We start from the raw sequence: 20,639 nt of genomic DNA on the forward strand, positions 1-20,639 counted from the left end.
GAAATCACTGCCGATCAGTTCAAAACAGTGTTGAGTTGTGATGGTTTGGGTTCTGGGCTGGGTAGGAGCCGAATGTATTTGCTGCCTGTCTGGGTTATCTGACCTTCATCTCTCCTGGCAGAGATAGGATAAGACCTGCAGGTTTCCTAGTGAGAGCAGCTTTTGTGGGGGAGGGTTCCCCTCCCAGAATCACAGCAGCAGCCATCATTAGTTATGTTGTAAGCGTATCTTCCACATGCAGAAATCAATTCTGAATATTTTATGGCTTTAATTGCGCCGCCCTGCACGGTCTGCAGTGAAGGGGTTATTAGGCTGCCGGATGCTCATTTCCTTCTGGGATGAGCTTTTTATTTTTTTTCCCCTTCATAATTTTCCTGCTTCAGATGGCAAAATATTGAATTTAAGAAGGTGAAAGTTTGTGGCAGCACTGAACTTGTAGTTGGGCTCAATGCAAGAGATGCCAGGGCAAAATGCCTCCTACTCTTTTCCAATAAGATTCAATAGTGGAGCAGGCTCAATGACGAGGCCACCAGCAGTGTATGGATTTCACATGGTACGAAGAGAGTGTTTATCACTCGTATCTGCTGCCAGATAGATGCTTCTGCCATCTGATCCCAAAGTGTTTGGAGTTGCTGGGTGTTGGTATAACGGTCAGGATACATGGATGGGTGCTCTAGAGCAGGAGAACCACGCTGAGGCTGTCGCTTGTTTCTGGATGCTATTGGAACTCTCACTGACAGGGGCTGGGCTATTTCCTCGTGATTTCTGAGCTCACTTGCCTGCTCTGTGCAGGCAGGTCCTTGAAAAGTCAAATTTAAGGAAACAACCAAAACACGATGAGCACAAATCACAGCCTTGATGAAGAATTCAGCTCTTCTTATCTAAGCCATCTGCCTGCCTCTCCCCTGATATCTCTTACCAGTATTGATCTTTCCAAGTCATTTATTCTGACAGTCTGCACGATGACACGATATAGCAGATGCTGTCAGCTCCAGCAAGTAATGAGTTCAGATATTTTGCTTCATATGTAGATGCAAAGGGCCGTTGCCCTCAGGTTGTAAGGCCTTGGCCTATTATCACATCTGCTCTCATAAATGAAACAGGACACAGCTGGCTTTGTCTTAGCAACTTTCAGGGGAGCGGGGCTGGTGGTCGAAGGAAGCACATCGTCCCTACTGAGGCTGAATTCCAGGTCGTGGCCAGCCTGGGAGAGGCTATCCAAGCACATACGTTTGTTCTGGGATTTCCAGATGTTAAAATACATCCATAGATCTTTGGGCTATCATGGACTCGGGGGGCTCAAACATGTTCTTCACAAATGAGTGCTTGAGTTGCTCTCATCTCCAAAGTGGATTGTGCTGTTGTGCCATGCTGTGTATAAGATCCACCATGTCCTGCCCCAGCAGAGGCTGTGCTGCAGTGGTGGTCACATTCAGGCACAAACTGAAGCTAGGGCTGAATCCAGACAAAATGGATGTAGCTGGAAAATAGCTCTCCTCAGTTCCATCATTCACTGATGAAAGAAAGTCCATCCATTTCAATTTCCTTCCTTGGAACTGGATTCATCATCAGATGAAGTCAAGGGCAGCCTCTTCACTAACTTAAGGGAGTTGTGTTAGTTCCTTAGGTATTATTTAGTACAGTGAATAACTGCTGCAAGACGAGGGAAAATAATCCATATTACACAAATTTTTTACTCTCCTAAATTATCTGCATTCCTTTTATGGCACTGTTTCCTGTAACTGGGGTATCTTAGGCAGCTTATTTTGTTATGGTGAAGAGGAGATTGTTCTCTTCTCCAAAAATCTTCCAAGTACACTTTCGGCTGTGGTTTTTTTGCTCTTTTGGTGCAGCTGAAGCCTTAGTGCCTGTCAGCCTGTGTCTAGCAGATCTGTCTTTTTAAGAACTCTTTGGCTTCCTTTGTAAGGCAGGGCAAGGAAATGGCACTTTTGATACAATCCCCTCTGTAGCAGAAGTTTCTCTGAAGTGTGGGGTTCCTCTCCCTTTCCATTAAACCCTGGTGTCCTCATAGACTCCTATGAACATTAAGACGTTCTGAGTGTAAAAGAGCCATTTCTCATCCACCTCTTAAAATCTTCAGCCTTTGTTTTTTTTCTAAGTGGTACTTTTTCAGGAGTTCTTGACACTCGTGTGTGAATTTGCTGTGCATTTGGAGTGCGAGTTGAAAAGCTTTTAGTGAATAAATCTCTAACAACCCTCAGTCTGAGGTTCTCACCAAATACAGTGTCAGTGGGGGAGAGATCACAAAGAGTTTTAGCAGAAATCTGGAAAGTTTTCCAAGAAGGAACCTGAGCCAGTTGCTTCCTCCCTTCCTTCATCTTACCTCCATAGAGCTTTTTTTTGGCGCCCATGGGAAAGCCCTGGTTATTATTTATTGTAAACAGGGAATCAAGGCAAGAGGGTGGTCTGGAAGCCTTGCTCGTTCCCAGAATCATGTCATTTCTTTTGTGTGTAAAATAAAAAATTGTTCTCCCTCTGACTCTTCGTCTCTGTTCGTCATTCTCTTGTTGTAGTACAGCCAGGGGAGAGGAACAGCCACAGTGACATTACTAGAGATTATCTTCTCATATCTTGACGATTTTCCCACCCCAGCAAACGAGATGATCTCCACCTGTGTTTATCTTTAATCTTATCCCATTGCCTCTGCTTCCTTACGTGATTTCATAAAGAGTCCCTTATGCTTCTTGTGGAGAAATTCAGAAAAGCACGGAAAGATCCTTGTGATGAGAAAGTGTGCTCCCAGAGGTACATAGCAGGTAGGAAAGAAATAATGATTGCAAGATACGTGTATGCTATTGCTATGGGGGTCAGAGTTAAGGTTAATTAAATGTCTTCATTGCGCATTGTATTCCCCTTAAGGTGTTTGAGAGCCTTCTAAGAGAACCATTAACTTTGAACGGCCAAGGTTTTTAATGAATACTTTTATTGATTGCTCTTGCAACAGGTTTGGTCTTAACTACATGTACTCTTCATGTATTCTACCTTGAAATTATGTTTGAATTTTCCCAATGCAATATTACTACCTGGTAAATTTTTAATCAGATATGGCATGTAAATATTCCTTTTTTTTTTTTTTTAAGATAAAACCATCAAAGTGCATATCGTCCATTTTTTTTCTGTCTTTATACAAACATAATAAGAATAAAATAGCCTGAGAACTACATACAGCTAACAAACGTGGCTCCTTCTGAACTAGACAATTAAACCATCAGAACGTGAATGGCTTGGCTGTAAGCAAAAATACATGGCTTTGAATTTCATACATTATACAAGTTTTAATATTAAAAAGAACATTTTTGCATCTAGATAAAATCTCAGAATTGTTAGGTCTCTTGTTTATAACCTGCACGTTAGTGTGAAAAATGTAAATGGATATTAAGTAGGAGAATTTGTGATTCATTCCTTCTATATGCATGAGCATTTCCTTTCAACGTGTTTCTCAGCTTGCATGAAAACTACCGTTTCACTGCCATGGAAATGAGAAATCGTGAGAGTTAATGGAATGATGAATCCCCATTGCTTGAAGACTTTCAATCAGAGCTGGCTGCCTCAGAGAGTTACTGTTTTCTGTGCAGGAGGAACCGGAGGAGGTAGTGACCTCTGTCTTTGTTTAAAGCCCTTTTCTGACCTTAAAATGATGTCTGTGATACAAACTGCTTTTTTTTTTTATTTATTTGTTTGTTTGTTTGTTTTTCCAGCCAACTTTCCAGATCTCCTGAAGGTCTCATGGAGGGGTTGAATGTCTTTGGGAATGCTGTTGGACCGGCACTGGTTTCTTTAGAGTTCATTTGGTGTTAAGTTCACAGATGCCTAATTAACAGGAGTCTTAGCAGAGGTCCAGTGTGCCGTACCACTGCCTGCTATTCGTGTATCAAAACCACTCGGGTCTCTTTTGCTATTGCAAAAGGAAACGTTCAGCCCTGCTCCTGTTCGGACGATCTATTGGCTCTGTGTCAGAAAATACAACGGCACGGATCTGAGAGCATTAGTTAAAGACGTGAAGAATCACATCCTACATTGTAAACGTAAATTTGTGTGAATTATATTTTAAGTACGCTCGGGAAATTTACATATAGATTAAACCCTAAATATACGAAATGTCAGCCTGTTTACATCCTAATGCCTTCACATCAGGCAGCATATGGATTGGGTTCAATGCTGGAGCACTCCCCTCATTACCTCTAACTAACACGTTACAACAGCGAGGGTTAAAAGGAAACCCTACAGGCCAGAGACATTCTGGGGAGGTGTTTGAATTGCTTGGACTTTGCTATGAACTTGTCAGAATTTTAATACACGTTGCCTGGAAAGCTAATGAGTCTCCATCTGGAGACATATAACTGATTATGGGCTTAATTATTTCTCTTACCTGAACAGCTCCATTCTTTGTTCACACTTGCTGCTATAAAAACAGCAGCAGCAGCAACCTGAAGGCTATTATTCCTCAGACGTGTATTCCATACAGTCAAACATCCCCATTTCTTTGTGTCTTTGTCTTTTTTCCCCCTCTAATTTTCATTTCTTGGGCATTTGAAATGGTTCCTCCCTCAGGGTGATCTTGTAGTGGTTCGCAGTTCATCAGGATGGATGTACAGATACTATTGATATCTGTGTCTTCATGGACAGGGCAGCGTAATCTAAAAGCTGTGGCACTCGAGGGTCACAACAGTGGGACAATATAGAGTGATCACTCCAAGTGAAGTATAATAGCATTGAAGGAGGAAACAGAAGCTTGCAGGGCAAAAGAAAGCCGAAGGTGCGCTTGAGTTGTTTGGATATGGATAGAGCACAGCAGGAAAAGGTCCACAAAACCTTACCAATGGAGACCAGCTGTCCAGGCGAAGGAGTTGAAACGTGCCTGTAGATTCACTGCAGTCCCCTTCTTTCTTCTTTCTGTCTTCATCTGGAAGAAATCAGGTTACAAACCGCCTAAATAAAGACTGTGCACAGGCAGCACCTGGGTTTGGGTTCAGTGTGGTTGGGCTATCTGGAGTGCTTTGCTGCAGGGTTTGGAAACCAGAAGCAGTAGAGGAGACTCCCAAAGATAGCATAACTAATCAGTGCATTTCAGTTAGTGTGCTTATTCCTCCACTGGTGTAAGGGCTTGGATTTTAGGGGTACTTTTCTTTTTCGGTGTACCAACTGTCATATTTTTCCTCACTCTTTTGCTTTATTCCCATGAGCTGAACTCAGCCTGTCTGGGGTGACCAGGACCCTTCCAGCTCTGTGTCATGGAGGCATCAGGATCTAAATACTGATGAGGCAATGGGTGCAGCCACATGATAATGGGGGCATTAAGATCTCAGTTTACCTTGTAGGAATGTAACAATGATGTTTTGTCTTGCTGGAGACAGTAATTGTGTGCAGGCAATAACCAATTTCAAAGAGATGCAAAAAAGTTTTCCTTGCTTGGCTAAAACATCCATCGGAGAAGGTAACTACCTATGCCTTGCTCCTGCAGGCAGCCAGAAAAATGTCCCCAGGTCTTCCAGGCAGCCGTGAAATGAAAACTTTCTTCTAAAAGATGATACATTCCTCTTATTAGTTACAGCCCAGTGGCCACTGTCAAACACTTATTAATTATTCCTCTATTTTTTCCTTTCCAGCACCTGCAAAAGGATTTTGCCTTCAATAAACAGCACTTTATTGACCAGCAGTTTGTTATTGATTTCTGTATTCAATAAAAATGTGGTAAATGGGGACATTAAATTACTCTACAGCTCTCACTTTCAGAAAATCCAAGGGAGAACGGGACACTATGATACGTTTTGTTAGCGTACATGTGCTAAAGGGAGAGAATTGGTCGGAGTGAGAGACTATCAGAAATGCAGTCCCTAATTGGATCTGTCACGTGCATGTACTAACACGTGTGCACACACACTTGTGAAGTCTGTTAATTCTCATTTGGATGAGAAGTTAACTGTAAGGCCACATTACGGCATTCATCAGGCAGAACTTTGGGAGCAGGCCCCCTCGTGATCAGACCAGAAACAATGCACAATGTGGGGAAGGGCTCTGGGATCATTTTGTTCAGGTTTGTGTGGGTTGGTAGGGCTTGCACAAATAGTTGTGATATGTAGGAACTGGTGGAATTTCCAGGTTTCCAATACTGAAGTCCGTGACCTCAGCTTTTGGGAGGCTCCACCTTTGCGCAGACAGCTTTGGGATTCTTGCAGATGAATATCTCAAAATTAAGCATTCTTCCCATCTAGAAGTGTATCCCACATTTGCCCACACAAAGCTTGCCTTGACCTACACCAAGCACGAAGCTACCTTAGCTCTGGAACAGGTGTGTGTGATTGTAAGCTCATTAGTAAGAGTGAAATCTGGTGTGAGGAGGAAGGCAGGTGGGAGTGCTGAGTAACAGTGAAAGCACATACGATGCCAGTCTTTTCCGTATATTGGGTGAGGTTTCTTTTTTTCTTGGTCTGATAGCTCTGGGGTTAGAAAAGAAAAAAATGCTTTTGCTTTATCAACTGTGTGATTTTTTTCCCTTTTAGGACTGTAATGTGTAGATACAGGATTCCTGATTCTCCTTCCGTGCTTATGGAAGTCAGGACAAATTGATTTTGAGCTCCATGGGATTACTTGCTGGTAGGGCTGTGGAACTGAGATGTTTGCCTTTCTTCCTCCTCCAGCCTTCTGTAACTCACCTCACGCTCTGGCTTTTTTGATGTGGGTTAGAGAACATGCCAGTGGTGACCTTGCTCTCCTGTTGCTGCTCTGCTGCCTACAGAGAGCTGGCATGGCTGTGCTGGGGGTGCAGCTGTTAGCATTTGGGGCCTGAGGGAGAAGCAGGGTGGAGGACCCCTGCTAGCTGCTCCTGCATTGCCAGAAGGGGCCAAGGGAAGGGAAAGGCTTGGGACTCCCACATCAGCATCACTGCTGTGATGTTGTGCCGCTGACCTGGGGGAACGTGTACTTCCCACTGGTATGTCTTCTTCCCTTGGAGGCAGCTGTGAAGAGGGAGAAATGAGCCACAGCATCCAGATGTGAGAAATGCTTTTGCTTAGACTGATGCTTGCATAGAACAGGGGAGGAAAAATGGGGTTTGTGCCTTGGTGACTCCACAAGCTCTGCAGCCCCAGGACGCCTTAAAAAGCCCTCCCGGAGCTTGATCCGGTTCTCTGTTTTCCCTGAATTAAACAGGGACCTTGAGTCCATTGGACCATTAATATGTCATTTTTACAAACACACCAATTCACTTAACGTTCTCCCACACTGTCTCTTTCCCAGCTCTCGCTCGGTCCATTTAGTTGATTGCCGTGTACTCCTGTTAGTGCTCTGTTGGGCTGCTGATGTATGTTTAGTAACTCTCCATAGCAGACTAGTTCTGAAAAAATACAGTGCTAAGAATTTTTGACACAGGGAGCTGAAAGCCAAGGACCCATATTGCAGGGGGAGTCCTGCCTCCAGCCAGATGGGATGGACAAGAGGAATTTTTGGTCCATGTCTTTGCATTAGTCAAACAGCTTTGTTTTGTTGTGTTTTTTTTTTCCTGACTAACTATACTTTGACAATCATGCTTGGTGACGATCGGAGCAGCTCTGCACATAATGGATGTACGCAGGTAATTACCTCTTTTGTTTAAAAAGGCCTCATGGACGAGTAAATTTCCCTTTCTCATTTTGGTGGTTTTTTTTTTTTTTTTTTCTGAGAGGAAGGAGCAGAGGAACGCTGAGCGGGCTGTACCCTGTGAGCCCCAGCACGTGTCATACACACAGGTGCAGGGAAGCAGGTCTCACCCTCTCACACTACAGTGGTGTGGTTGGCCCTGAGCTTCCCACCCTGCAGTATCCTCACGCTACCACAGCACGAAGTAATAGCAAAATCCGTTACTGGGTTACGCTTGGTGCTTTCATGGCCCAAACCCGTCAGGCTCCATTTCCCTCCCACACATAGTGTGCTGTTTTACAGCTTTCTCACGCCTCGGGTGAGCAGCAGCTTCCTCTCATTTTCAGCTCTGGCAGGAGAGTTATTGCATCCCTCCCTGAATGGGGATGCTCGGCCGTGGGGCAGCCCCACAGTGTGGGTGGGATGTGCCCGAGCGCAGCACGAAGTGCTCTTGGCTTCTACTTGACCCGGGCTCAGTGGAGGCGTGAGCACGAGGGTCTGGTCTGCAGCTGCTAAATGGGGTCAAACTACGCTGCTCCTGCCGAAATGATTGCTCGGCGGGTGGCGGAGCGAAATTGCTCCAGCTCGGATTGAAAAGTGAGCAAAGCCAGCGAAGGTTTTCTTTGAAAGTGCCGACCTGGCAGGGGCTCGGAACAGGTCACATTTCTAAGGGCTGGGTAAAAGGCACTGCGGGACGATAGCAGTAGTTACTCGCAGAGTAGGGTTTGCTGCAGCATCTCATCCTTTGTGCGCCTTACCCCTATGGCACCATCTACCTGCATTGCCGAGGGAGAGAATCAGCTGCAAAAGCTTCTGCTAATTAATGTAAAAAGGTGTTTTCTAAAATAAAACTACAGATTTAGAATTTTATGTCTGGGGTAGCAGGAATTGTTCAGTGGATTTTCTTTGCTTATGATTAAATTTCCATTCTTGAAGTCTCCTAAGGAAGAATAATTAGGAGGGATCATTTGTCAAGGAGGATTCGTGCATATGATTAATTTATTGCACTCCAGCAATTCAACATGGATCATCTGAGTGATGGGGACTGTCTGTGTGTTCCTAGTCCTAAGCACATATATGGAGCTTGGCTAACACGTATTTACATAGCAGTGTGTTTCTATATCATGAATTTTCTAAAAAAGTAGTGAAAAAGCCATTGATCTTAATGGAATTGCTCATATTTTTGCTACTCCTGCACTGTTACTGTATTGCAGCACTCCAACTGTAACCTGGCAATCTATCCTAAAGGTGGTAGTGCAGTTGTTTAAGTTAACCTTCCCTGGAAGACATTTCTCAGGCTGTATCTTATCAGCAGTGAAGGCTTTGCCCCCAGCTGTCACACAATTCATCCTTGGTTTTGTGATCTCCCCTTCCAGAGAAATTCTTGATGGTTTATAGAGTAAAAACTTGCCTTTGATCTGATGAGTTTTGTTCTCGTAAATGCTACTCTTCTCTGTGTCTAGTATAGGAGAATTATTTCTCCTTTCACTAACTTTATGTTGATTATTCTTCTTTCTTATGTATCAAATGTACTGAAATGCATCACATCTTCTTGTGCAGAGTGATTCTGGGAGAGTTCTGTAGTAGATGAGTGAAGAAATTGCTGGTGCAGGACTGCTGAATTCCAGAGGTATGGGATCTTTTCTTAACCTTGTGTCCAACTCAATTGACTTCAGTGTGGCTCTTTAATTTTAAGATTCATTATTTCCAAGGCCTTCTTTTAGATATTGTTTCCTCTGAGATGTAGAAAGTTTAATGTATATGCACGAGCACACATACACATATGCACGCAGACACACAAAATTCCTACATATATGATGTTTCTGCCTGATGGAAAAGTGCCAGGATAAGATGGAAATGCCATTCCTTCAGCTGTCCAGCACTGATTCCTGACTGATACGCAGTCTTATACCAAGTCCTTTTCAAACTGATGCTCTTCCACCTTCATCGCCATTGCGAAGATTCCATTTAAATACGCAGAGCTCACCAGGGCTGTGTTGCACCTAACAAGAACATTGCTCAGGGCTCGACAAACCAGCAGTGCAAGAGAGGTGTTGTCCTTCCATGGTGGGAGCCCCAGAGGAGCTCCCTGGTCAGAGCAGCCCTCTGGTTTGCCGGGCTCAGACCCGCAGCTCTCTATAGATTTAGTCACTGTGATGGCTGAGAACAAGGGACATTATGAGGTTATTTTTCTTTTGTCTTTCAGAGTGTTATTTGTTGCTATACTGATATTGCAGCAATGACAATGAGGAGGAGATTGGATGGGAAGAAGTCTTGGTGTCTTCCTACCTGAATTTCTAGTACAGAGGAGTCTCTTAAAGAGGTCATCCTGTAATTGTCTGCTTCCCAGTTCCTTTCACCTATTGGATTTCACAACTATTGGATGTGCTAGAAGCCAGGAGAGGCTCTCCTGACAACTTTTCAGCTTTTGCTGTGCCAAACAGGGTAGTGAAGTGAGCTAGCTTTCTTCACTAACTAGGAAGAAGTCAAGAAGTCTCAGGTTGAGTGCATGAGTGCATCTTTCCCCAGGACACTTGTTTACAGGTGCAGTACTGTACGTGTTGGGTTGACCTGTCCCAAGGGTGGGCTGTAAACCATGCTGCCTTGTTTTCTGCCTGGCGGGTGTGCTCACTGGGCTAATGATGCAGGAGGAGAAAGGGACCACTAGAGAGCATGTAGGGAAAGTCTGCTCCTGACCATTAGTATCTAGCTCCCTGATGATGTCATTTTGCACATAGCAGGAGGGACTATCATATTAAAAAAAAGTCTGAAAAATGTAAGAAAAAGGGAGAGATAACAAAACTTGTTCTGAAACATAATGAAACAGCAAATACGTTTGTGCATATCTTCAAGGATTTGCTAATGCTGTCTTGTATGCTCATTTCTCCTGTATTATTCTGTCTCACCTATGCTGTTTGGGTGATGACACAAGAGCTTGTCAGAGCAGGGGATCATGCAGCTTTTGGGAAGGTCCATCAAAACCTCATCCCTCCAATAGACCACGGTTTGGAAGACACAGATATACAGAATAGCATACAGACAAAGAGAATAATGGCTGTGTGCCTTCATTTTTATCTTTGAGATAAATAAAACATTTATGGTGTAATATTTATAGGCTTGTATTTTTCTCTTAATGCATTCCTTTCGGTCACATTGTTACCTGCAGCAGGGGAACAGCTCTCTGCCCTCAATGATATGCACAGGGGGTGGTGATGTAGCTGCTTGTGATCAGAAGAGGCATTTGTCTGTGTTATTTCCCATTAAGCTCTTAAAATAGCAAATATTTTGGTCTGCCTGCTATGTCTCTATGTAAAGACATGTGTGCGTATTTGTTTTTAGAGCTGAGTGAATAATTGGAAACAAATAATTTATTTAACATGTTTTCCTTCAGCTGAATCTACAAAGAAATGCAGTGTAATTGGGAAAGCAGCTCCATGCCTCTCACTGCAGAGAGTCTGTGTCTGGGGCTGATACAAAAAAATTGCCTGCAAGTCATTTCTGAAGAAAATATCCCTCTTCATTAGAAATCAGGAAAAAAAGATTTTCTGTGTTTCTTCTTTCCAAGGAAAACATTTACTTACTTATTTATTATGGGCAAAAGCAACAGGGGCCAAGGAGTGGGAAGCATCTTCTCCAAAACAATTCATTTTCAAGGCTTGGGTCAAGGATCTCTTGCACTATAGAACAGGAGTGGCTGTGCAGCCAGCAACCTGACAACTTCATGTCCAAACTCTTATAAGAGTGCATAGCACGAGGCTGTGACATGTGGCTGAGAGTAACACTTCACGCTGGTAAAACACAACCCGGGGAACCATTTCTCAAAATATTAATTTAATTACAGGGTTGAGGAGGAGTGTGTTTGAATGGAAGTGACTTTATACCATTGGTACCTAATGACACAATGAAGCCTGATATTTTCTGCTGTTCTTCTCAGCTCCAGTGGGTCATTTTAAGCCGGGAATTAAAGCTCTCTGTCTCACATCAGCAAGCGCCTGCTATTATTTGATAGCAGGACTCCTCTCCTTTTTCACTGCCAAAAGCTGCTGTGGGAACCATCAGCTCTGTGGTCTTATCAAGGCATTTGTTGTGGAGTTCCACAGTAAGGGCACAGGACAAAACTGATTGCTAATTGAGTATCTCTCCTTGCTTTGAGCTTCATCCCTGTTGCCTTCACCTGGTCACAGTCTTTTTCATCTAAGCTGTATCAGTTCATTACAACAGAGCAGAATACATATTCATGTGTTTGGGAAGTAGCTTAGCACCAAGTGTGTTTTCTGCATCTCACTGAAAGTTAATGGCCATGAACTTCATTGTCTGAAAAATTTATTTGGTGTTATGATTATCATAATGTCTCTTGGGGTGCATTTATCATTCATGCTTCTGAAGTGAGTCCTGTGGAAAACAAAGGTTGACGTATCTGTTTCCCTGTTCAATTAACAGCATTAGCTGCTCTTAAAATATTAATCTTCCAAGTTCAGTTGCAAAAGAATTTGTGGAAAGAAGACAGCCCAGGGCTACAGGGATGCAGGAATGCAAGATCTCTTTGCAACTGTGCTATAATCCTGAATGAAAACACTTTTAACAATAAGTATGCTGCAGTTCTTTGATACCTTCTGTCTTGGGATTACAAAGCATCTCAAATGTCTCAAACCAGTGCTTATGTTCTCCTTAATGTTACAAGGCCGCACAGAGCCAATGACTGACTCCAGATTGTTGGGAGGATCAGAGGAGCTACAGAGAGTAGAGTCTGGTCGACTTCATAAAACTTTTCTTGAACTCCTTGCTCTATTTATTCTTTGAAAATAAACCTATTCCCTCAGCTCATCCTGCCCCACTCTTTATCTGTTGCACATGTAGGACTTTGTGGCCAGCTCTTCATTTTGCTTTTCACAGTGTAACGGAGGAGCATGGCACCAGCAGCCAGGACATGAAACGTGGACTTTGCTGCAGTGAGTGTTGGGATCTCAAGATGTGGTACTTTGAAATTAGATTTCTATAGTTAGTCTTCCAAACAAGCAATATGCTACTTATCTTAAAACCACTATAAATGAGTTTAATCATAGTAGGCCTTTCTTGAGCGTATCCTGCACACTCCAGATAAGTGGGAGGTACAGTTTACTTGGATGCACACTTGTCTGGTGGATGGCAGCTTAGTTCATGTCTTCTGAATCCCCATACTTGCGTCTGCTGGAACTTGTATCTCTGCACTGAGGCCCATAGGTGGTGATCTATGCACCTGAAGACACAGACGGTGCTGATATCTGGATGTAAGTGCTGAAGTTTGAGTACCATTCTTTGGTTTTCTTTGGGGAAATTATGGCTAAATTTAGGCTCCAGAGGTGCTGAGTGCAATGTGTTAGTGCTAACCCAGATGGTCCCTTTGTCTCCTTATACTCCTCCATCCTTTGTTTGTTGTTTTACCAACTAAGAGTACTGAAGGCGAGAAAACTTTTTTTGATTCCTTGTTTGCAAAAGATCCAATAAGAGCCTGTCTTATGAATGAGTCCTCAAGGCACTGCCACAGTAACATAAGTGATAAATAGTAATAATTATGATAATAACAGAGATGGCATCTATTAGCAGAGACACTAATAGAGTTCTAATAAGAATCACAACTGAGTGATGCTTCTTAATCAGAATTAATGATGTGTGTTGGAATACTTTAAGGCAGGATGACGTTGATTCAGCAGCTGGGTAACCAAAAGAATCCCAGACCTTTCTCCAAATAGGTTCAGGCCAAAGGTAATTAGGTAGAATACAGAGAAGAAAATTTTTAAAAGCTGCCCTTCCCTTCAGAAGTACAACTTTTTATTGTAATAGAGCTATTTATCACTTAATTTTTGGAATGAACACATGAATATGCTGTTAACCACTACTGCCATTGGAAGATGTGAATGTCGGTGCCACATTTCTGAATTTGTGCACATGTATCAATCAGAAAATGCTTTGACATATTATCACACTCTCACCCTCCTCTGAAAACACTGAAACAAGTCATCCTCAAAGCAGTGCCAGCAGAAGCCATGCACTGAGCAGTCCTGGTCTTCTAAGTCAAAGCAATCACCTCTAATTAGTAAACAATAGTAGTATCACATACAAAATGCCACCTTACCGCAAGCTGACCTCCAGCTCATTGCTTAGTACAAGGCTGGGAGATAAAAGAAGCCTTTACCTTGTTCTGAAATCTTTAGCATTTAGTAAAATTGTACATTCAAGCTCCCTTCTGAGGAGAATGGCCTACTAGCTGCTCTCCTTACATCCTTACAAGGAGAACATAGCTCTGCCTTGGCCTATACTGCTAAAACTGTTCCTGTGTGGTGCCTTCCCAAGGTGGGGACTGCTGGGGATGCTTTGCTCACACACAGATGAGCCGCCCATGTATACAAGTACTTACTGCCTCCTGAACCTGGAGACCCTCTCAACTACAAGCTCTAGCAGCTGCCAGATGTGGGCCACGTCATAGGAGATGCTCACTGGGATGCACAGAGCTGAAGTGGTTGAAGAAGTTCATGGCTGAAAAGCAGCCACTGCTGAAGCAGTGAGCTTCCTGTGCATCACCACAAATTTCCTAGAGCCGAAGGACGTCACTGGAGAGAAGGCAACCGATGGCAATGATGAGATGTGTTTTCCTAGTGGACAGATCTTCACTGTTCATCTGTAAATATCCAAGAGCCAGGGATGTGTCTTGAAAAAAGAGAGGACCACCTCCCAGTAGTATAAAAATGACATTTTTTTGTGATTTGTTCTGAATTTTACTCTGCCTTCTGCTTCTCTGGGAGATGTAGATCCTGGTAGAAATCACAGTTTGCTCTATTAGCTTATCAACATCATGTATCTCCATTAGACAGTAGTATCACCATGAACGGAAGGTGACAGAGAAGTGACTGCTGTTGATTGATTCACCCCTGCTCTCCAGGGGGCTGTCCCTTGGTCTTGAATGCAGAGCGCAAGGTTGAAGCAACAATTGCTCCTCTTCTCTTTTTCCTCTTGGGATATCTGTGTAATGGCATTTGGTCTCAGGTATGACTTCCAGTTCAGCATGTAAACTGTGTCCTCAATGGATTGTAATGCTTCTGCTGTGTCTCTACTAATGAGCAATCATGAGTTTCTTGATGTAAATCTCCTTGCATTCCTCCTTAATGACGCCGAGTTTGTTATGATCATTGTTTTTCTGACACCCCATCTATTACGGTACCATTTATTTAGCGAGGGCTTTAAAAAAAAATAAAATTATTGTACTTTGTTCTTGTTCCAGATGGCTTCTATAATTAGTTTATTACTTTTGCAGATGTAGTATGAAAACTGCAGGATGTGAGCCAACAATGGGGAGATGAAGCTAATGAAAGTGAGTTTTTAGTTGATTATTCACTATGTGGAGATAGATAAATACATTGTGTATGTCAGCTAAGCACAATCCAGAATGTAAAGCATGTATCTGGAGCATTTGTTACCAAATAGCGTGTGCTGGGCATGACAACCCTCTTGCGTTTACGAGAAGCTGAGACATTTAGGACTCTCTTCATCTCTCCCATGTGGCTGTGTTGCAAAACCACTGAAGCAGTGAGGAACAGTTTGCTGGGGCATAAAGGAATGAGGGGGATGAAATATGGTACATTTAAAGCCTGAATGTCATGGCTAAGTTCTGCAGAGGGGTTAGCTAAGGTTTGGAGATCGTGGCTGAGTTGTGCAGAGGGATTAGCTGAAGTTTTGAGCCCAAAGCTGAGTTCTGCGTTGGGACCTGGCCCATGCTTGTGTCAAAGCCTCAGGCTTCAGGTCACATAGCAAGTCCCCTGCTTCTACAGGGGATGGGCAGGGATGTGTCTTTTTCCAAGTGCGTCGCGATCAATAACAGGACTGCAGAGTCCTAATTCCAATCCCTAACTACTTAGTGAGGTCTTTTAACCTCACCCAGATCCCCTCTCTCCAACCTCCAGAAGGGAGGATGTCCCTGTTTGGTTTTCATGTTTGTTACACTTCATTGTTTTCACAGCAGCCGCATCGCAGCAACAGACTTCCTGCCCTTCGTTCATATGATGATGATGTGATCACATATTTACTAATTTTCTGGAATGGCAGTTATTTCATTAGGTACAATTATTAATTTCCCTTTTGTATTTAGATTGCAATTTACAACAAAATAAAGGCAAAAAAACACTCAAGAGAACCTCTCTTGCATTAGAAAGCAGCGTTTCCTTTTGAAGAACACCAGTACCCATTTATAAGCCCTTTTGGATAGGTTTCAGTGTTAATATCCTTGGCTGAAAATGCTTGGTGATTAATGGCATTGACTGGCTAGTTAAATACACAATCAACCTGGGAGTAGTCATGCCTCTCAAGTAACAACAGTAATTGACAGAATGTTCAGCAAATAAAACTAGCTTAATGCTGTACTAATGTATAATTAAAACACCTGTAACTCTTTCCCCCCACTGGGGATACAGCAGTGTCACAGAGATGCCAATTGTTTGGGCTTAAAAAACAGGTGACCGGATTAAAAAAGACTGTCTGTCTTTTCGAAGCCTCCCTCCCCCTCCGCCCCGTAAATAGCCACGGTGGTAATTTTGTGGTATATTTAGAGGTGCCAGCGCACACAAGGCAATTTGAGTGTGCGGCTGCACCCACACATTGTGCCTGCAAACAGGAGGCGATGCATATTTAAAGAGCTGCTCCCTGGAGTCCTTCCTTTCTGCCTGAAACCTATCCCGCCTACGGCTTGGGGACATGAATTATTTACTGCCAAATAAAAAGCGAGGGTGTTCAGCAGTGACACCCAGGCAGTGCGAGTGGAAGCGAGAGAATTCAGCCTCTCATGGGCAGCTTCTCCCCTCCTGCTGGGCTGTTCTCTGCTGGGCATCGTGGAGGGTCCTGTGTCACTTCAGCACCGTGCAGTGCTGCCTTCCTCCTGTGCGTATGCAAGACATCGCCTTCATATTCTTCAAACTTATCACCCTGCCTTTAATCCCCCTGCTCCATCCCCTCTTCAGGCACAGCCTAGGAGGGATTTACTGGCAGTGCACATTGAAATGGAGCGCACGTCTTGAGTTTCAAGTGCTCTGCAGCACCCGGTCCAGATCTTTCACCAACCCTGAGTCAAGGGGAGGGGGAGAGATTGACCCCATATCTGTGCATTACTCTGAGCTGCTAGACACGGCTAGAAAACAAAGCAGTGTGATAATCTCCTTTCCCCTTCCACTGGCAGCACATCCTCAGTATAACAGAATTACGATGTGCTGTTCCCTCGGTTTTGCTGGCACTGCAGCAGGTATTAATCAATGTGTGCTATCCATCGAACTATTTGTTTTATCCAGATATGTTATTAACCTCCTTTCCATCAAACTAGCAAGGGCCAGAACTGTTTGGAAGAATGTGTGTGTTCACTGCTTTTACAGAGGGTATAATAAAAAAAATTAAAACTCCATAAACCATCGGGTCAAGTTCACACCAGTATAATTCTTCTGCAGCTGGTGGGAAGGCCGAAGGAGGGCTAGAGGGCTCCTCTCAGGGAGTGTACATGGGCTCTGTTTGGGAGGTCTGTTAGAACAGGAGAAAAAAGATATCAAAATAAATTATTTTATTAATTAAGGTAGCTTATAGGTCAACAACATAACTAGAATGAAAGCAGTGATGACACAGAACTATCAATAGTAATAATCTGCATTAAGGAAAAAGGCAGAGAAGGAGGGGCAAGAAAGAGACGTTATATATATAAACACTGCAGAACTATAGAATCGTAGAATCATTAAGGTTGGAAAAGGCCTCTAAGATCATCTCGTCCAACTGTCAAATATAGCAAAGCATCTGTCCTGTCCTAAAGACCTTCCAGTCTTTGGAGAAAAAGAGATTTTTTTCTCATTTTTTCAAAGAGAGAGGTATGATTAGGGTCAAATGACTTACTGGAGGGTAGGTAGAGAGTCTGTAGGATGCCCATGGTTGAGATCCAAGTGCTGGGAATTGTCTGCTTTTTTAGAATATGATCGGCCACGTCTTTTTTTGAAAGGAAAACAGGCTCCAATAAAAATAAGCTAGTATCTCCGTAAATGGAGACTACTGGGAGGAGACAGGGGAATACAATGAATATAAATTGCTGGAATTATGGAAATTGAGAAATTTGATTGATGTTATGCAGTGATCAATTTATTAAGACTCTAGGTTACTGTTAACTTACTACATTGTACAGTAAGTGAAAAAGATTTTCTTTTTACGTATATTCAAAAATACATTCAATTAAATTACAGTTCCCCATTTAATGCAATTCTTATCTAAAAACAACTCCCTTCCTCTCTTTTTATTATCATAATTCTCTGGCTGCTGCTTGGATGCTTTGTGCAGCTCCGTTACAGAGCTGACAGCTGTTGTGATGCACCTATTCTTACACATAGGCCTATCTCTAGTACCAGGCTGTGCCTTTTTTTCCTCATGCGATTGTTCATGTTGATGTTTTTCACTGCTTTTTACTTTTTAAGTTAGAAAAAGGGAAAAAACGTCATCAGAAAACTTTGCTGTCAGCTTGTAAAGAGCTACAACATTGTGAGTGGGAGAGTGGGAGGAGGGGCAAAGGGCCTGTTGCTACAGATGCATAGCAGGGAAGACCTTCCACTTGCCACCATCGTCCAGATGAAGAATCATTCTAGAGCGATCCGATGTAGGCATCTGTGGAATTGTTGCAAGCTTTGGAACAAATTAAAAGCTTGTTGAGAGGTGAAAATAGCAAGGGTCATCACTGCCATTGACCTTCAGATCTGACAAGCTTTGGAAGTTTGATCAGAATATTCTCTTGTTGGCTCAGTGTAACTTCACTGACAAAATCTGGTGTATGAGAATAAAGAATATTACTCTAGGCTCAGTGTGCAGCCTCGCAAAACACTGGTTTGCTAGGATTTACTGTATGGTATGCTACCTCTTTTGGACAAACATTTTCTGCACTGAAATCTTTAGGACTCCTTACATGCTTTGAAGGTTCTTCAAGCATCAGATAAGAGTTGATTATAAGGCAGATCCACAGCATGTCATTAGCAATTTCAGTCTTGAATTATTGTAAGGGTTGAATTATTTTAATGGCAGAGAGGGAGCTTGCCTAGCAGATTAGATCAAGGCAGATCCTAAACCGTGAGGAAAACTGCACTCATGTCTGAATTTCATGGATTCAGTATTGACTTAATGGGCCATAGGATAGCCCCTATGATGCAGCACTTTTTCATATCCAACTTGCTATACAGTTAATGATTTAACACTTCTGAGCTGGCACTCATTATCAGGGGTTTTATTTCTCTCCATGTGGCTCAGAACTCTGAAAAATACACCTCATCTTTTATAAGACACCATCTTTCTGAGGGAAAAAACTGACACATCAAGCAGCTTTCAAGGGTGTTCTCCTTTAATATGATATGGGATCTTGTTAAGAGTGATCTAGATATCCAGTGGATTTTTTTTGTTAAATAATTAACGTGAATCAAAAGCCTGTAAAGTCCAAGAATTCTGCAATTGCATCTGGATCTAAGTGAGAAAAATGCCTCTAGAACCAAGCAGGAAGCACAGGATCAAGTTATACCTAATCAAAACTGAGTGCCCTGTGGCCATGTTGGCACAAACTACATCAATTCCCTGCTTCACCTGCGCTAAAATCTCAGAATCAGGCCATGATCCAACATCTGTAACTATTATAAAGGAGTTGGTGCATTGAAATGATTTTGGTGTCATGAGTGTGGAATCCCCAAAAGGTCTTCTGCTCAGCTAGCAGAGTTGAACCTTTATGTCAGGGAAAAGTCAGCAAACCAAAGTGACACAACCCTAAAGAGAAACCAGGAATAGAAATACCAACGTGTTTTTCTATTGATCGGAATTTAATACATGAGATGCGCTAGCAAATGAAGGGGCCTTAAGAAAAAAGCCAGGGTTGGTATTTGGGAATTTTACATTTTGGGGATGTGGTTTTAGAACATAGAAAAGGGATTTGCCTGTGGACCGATTAAAAGCCAAGGCTTGAAAATTGGTAGTGTTATGTATAATTACTTTTCCTACAATATCAGGAAATGATTTAAATGCAAATTAAACTATGCTGCCAGAAGGTAGATGGATAGCATTGAAAAGAGCTATTTTAGAAAGCAACGTAATTTTCAGAAAATTACCTCCCTTGTCCTCAGGAAAAAAAAAAAGATGGCTGTGGAATTAGTGATACCAACAATGTTGTATCACCGAGATCAGTTAAACATACTTATTCTCCAGGACTTCGACTGCTATAAAATTCTTCTAAAATGAATAATAATGTTTGCCTAAGTAAGTCTTAAGGGAGACTTTTGATGTGAAAAAATGTCCCTAGCTTTCTTGTAAAACAAAATATATACCACTTAACACCAGCTGGTTGGGGGAGCAAGTGGAAAATTAGGAAAATTCTAAAGCTTAAACTCCTGTCCTATTGGGTGAGCCAGGTTTGCCTAACTTTGCAACAATGCTGCAGAGCCATTTAACAATTTAATTGAGGGTATCAGAGAAACCACCGAAGTCCCATGCTGTGCTTCTCTGAGTTGCTTTGTGGAAGCCACAGGAGGTCCTTCTAGGATCTTCAAAAGGAGCAAAAGTATAAAGCAACACCTGAAAAAGAAATTAAATTAAGTTGGATCAAACCTTCCTTTGCTTACCCCTGGGAGATTAACAATTGAAAAAAAAAAGAAAAAAGAATGTTTTGTTGTAAAGCAACAAACTTAAGTGATCAAGAACAAGCAATTCTGGTTAGTTTACTCAGCCTGCTTTTGTACTAGCTTACGTTGACCACAGTTGGGTGGCATTTGTTGTGACAAAGTGAGACTCATTTATACAAATAGGCTTGTGAAAGAATGAGCCAAATGATTAAGCAGACATGGTATGAGCATGTGTGGAGAGGTGATGGTGTTAGCTCCTGCCATGCTGGGCTTTCTGTCAACCCTGTTGTGCTGCATCTGGGTAGTAGCTCTGAGCCAGGCTTCCATATGTCCAGCATCCATCACCAAGGACAAAATTTAAAAAAGATT

General features: G+C 42.6%; 2 long non-coding RNA genes across 2 annotated transcripts; both read left to right on the forward strand.

Moving 5' to 3' along the window:
• On the forward strand, positions 2,486-5,592 carry LOC110400298. The gene is made up of 3 exons (XR_002439739.1): positions 2,486-2,777; positions 3,465-3,611; positions 3,720-5,592. It is a non-coding gene; the product is annotated as an uncharacterized LOC110400298 (long non-coding RNA).
• On the forward strand, positions 6,357-10,754 carry LOC110400016. Its single transcript, XR_002439532.1, has 5 exons — positions 6,357-6,426; positions 6,522-6,615; positions 7,567-7,591; positions 9,196-9,265; positions 9,842-10,754. It is a non-coding gene; the product is annotated as an uncharacterized LOC110400016 (long non-coding RNA).

This window comes from Numida meleagris, chromosome 5 (genome assembly GCF_002078875.1).
Source record: "Numida meleagris isolate 19003 breed g44 Domestic line chromosome 5, NumMel1.0, whole genome shotgun sequence".
In the NCBI taxonomy this organism is placed as follows: Eukaryota; Metazoa; Chordata; class Aves; order Galliformes; family Numididae; genus Numida; species Numida meleagris.